General features: G+C 35.8%; 1 pseudogene; it reads right to left on the bottom strand.

Moving 5' to 3' along the window:
* Positions 1-385: 385 nt before the first annotated feature.
* LOC118713868 lies at positions 386-493 on the bottom strand (annotated as a pseudogene).
* Between the last annotated feature and the right edge of the window lie 2272 nt (positions 494-2765).

Here is a 2765-nt window from a genome sequence, read left to right as displayed (position 1 = left end):
TTTAAAAAAACTTTTCAATTATAGTTGACATTGAATATTACATTAGTTTTAGATGTACAACATAGTGGTTAGACATTTATATAATTTATGAAGTGATTTCCACCCCCCCCCAAGTCTAGCACCCACCTGACACTATTATTGACTATATCCCCAATACTATCCTTTACAGATGACTATTTTATTGTATAACTGCCAACTTGTACTTTTTAATCCCTTTAGTTTTTTTCACCCAGCTCCCAACCCCTTACCCTTCTGCCAACCATCACTGTGTTCTCTGTATCTGTTTGTTCTGTTTATTTATTTTGTTTTTTAGATTCCACATATAAATGAAATCATTTGGTATTTGTCTTTCTTTGTCTGACTCATTTCATTTAGCATAATACCCTTTAGTTCCATCTATTAATATACTGTCCTCGGAGAGCTGAAATATCAGATATTAAACTGATAAGAATAGATGCTACACTTGATCTTAGCCTAAAAGCCAAGAAGTGATGCAATGTGATTCTTAAGCCCAATTCTAAAATAATGTGGATTATAAATAAATGGAGAAAATGAATTAGAAGATTTAGGAAACAATGTTGCACAGTGGAAGGGCATATGCTTTGGAATTTAGACAAACTAAGTTAGACTTCCCACAACCATGACTCAGTTATGTACCCTTAAGCAATTTAAATTCCTCAAGCTTCCACTTTCTCATCTGTAAAATGGAGACATGAATACCTATCTTGTTGTGAGGTTTGGAAATAATATCTACAAATTGTTTGGCATATTAGTGAATATTCAAAAATAGAAGATAGACATTATTATTGGTTCTGGGAAACCTTGCATTTTATTATTATTTTTTTCTTTAAGATTTAACAACCTTAAAGGTAACCCTTTAAGAGGAGGTTTATAATGGGCTAGAAACTATGCCAGGTGCTTTAAAATACTAACTCATTCAGCTTCACTGCACCCTGATAAGGTAGGTGGTATAATTGTCATTTCCATTTTACCATTGGGAAACTGAGTTACAGAGAATAATTTGCCCAAGTTCACAGAGATAGTAAATAGTAGTGCTCAGATTCTACACTCAGGAGTTCATTTCTAGAATCAGGACTTTTAATCAATGTGCTCTAGTCCTCTCAAGCCAAACTTCATTAAAAGAACACACACAACACTACAATTTGCTGTTCTAATAAATTTCATCACAGCAATTAAATGGTTTTGTTTACAGAGAAATGCTCATTTGTGCCCCTTCTGAGCTCTGGAAAATAAAAGAGTAGGGACTGAGTCAAATATGAGTTTTACTTACTTAAAGAGATATACTTTAAAAAAAAAAAAAAGAGTCATGCTTTTGTATATACTGACAATTTGTTACACATAGGTGTGGTTTGCTTCCAGAAGTTCTTCCAGTTCCAGGCCTTTGTTTGCAAATATTTCTGAAAGGAGTCCTTTCCCAAGTAGTCCAAAGGTATGAGGTACTAATCTTAGAGACTTTAAGCACAGTTCTCAAAAACCACCACCCAGAGAACAGGAAATAGGCAAGTCAGAGTTTGTGGCTTATACCTTAGACATGCTGTGATATTTGAATACAGATGACGAACTAGCAATTCCCATTCCTGGGCATCTGCAGCACTCTGTTCTGACTCATGTACAAAGGGTGTAAATTCCTAAAAATAAGAGAAGAAAAATAAAGGAAAGGAGACAAGAAAAAGAAAAGAATAACTTCCAGGTCTCAGGGCTCTACTGACTTACTATAGCCCAATAATAAAGTCAAAACAATGCGCCGAAACCGGTTTGGCTCAGTGGTAGAGCGTCGGTCTGTGGACTGAAAGGTCCCAGGTTCGATTCCAGTCAGGGGCATGTACGTTGGTTGCGGGCACATCCCCAGTAGGGGGTGTGCAAGAGGCAGCTGGTCAATGTTTCTTTCTCATTGACGTTTCTAGCTCTCTGTCTCTCTCCCTTCCTCTCTGTAAAAAATCAATAAAATATATTTAAAAAAAAAACAAAAAATAACAATGCTACTCAACAAAGAAGGGCAAAATGATCATCTAACCAGATGTGGGAAGAAATCGGCCAGCAAGATGATTTATTCTTTTTACAATGATGTTTGGAAAATAGATAACAGATGACATGTAAACAGATGTTGCAAATACTGTTCTTCTGCCTCCCAACACCTGTGAGCTAGGTAACACCAGGACACTTTTAAACATAAACAGGGTAGGGGAGGCAAAATTTTACCTCTACTTTTTTTTAGAGTTTTTCAGCGGGGCCTGAGAATTAAACTGACATGAGACAGATTAACAGGAAAAAGGTACACAAATGTGTGTTTTACATGACATGAAAGCTCTCTCAAGAATAAAAGACCCTAAAAATATGGCAAAACCTACAGGCTTTTTACATTAGACTGAACAAAGAGAGGCAATGGTGGAAAAGTCATTAAGCTATATGAGGAGGCTAAAGGCAGATAAGAATTAAATTTTTTATAAAATAAATCTTTATTGTTCATATTATTACAAATGTTCCTTTTTCCCTCCCTCCATTGCTCCCCTCCACCAGCTGAAGAATTAAATTTTTTAAAAATGTATTTATTTTATTTTTTCCATCACCATTTATTTGCCCTCTTCCACTTCTCCCCACTGTCTCCCCCCTGAAATCACCACACTGTTGTCCATGTCCTCGAGTTTTCTCTCTCTTTTTTTCCTCAATCAAGGTAAGAATTACTTTTAAAAGGCCTATTTAACACAAGATTCTCCTGGCTTTGATTCCCCGTTAAAGGATGAGTT

This window comes from Pipistrellus kuhlii, unplaced genomic scaffold (genome assembly GCF_014108245.1).
Source record: "Pipistrellus kuhlii isolate mPipKuh1 unplaced genomic scaffold, mPipKuh1.p scaffold_m20_p_9, whole genome shotgun sequence".
Classification (NCBI taxonomy): Eukaryota; Metazoa; Chordata; class Mammalia; order Chiroptera; family Vespertilionidae; genus Pipistrellus; species Pipistrellus kuhlii.
This window is presented reverse-complemented; position numbering and strand designations above follow the sequence as displayed.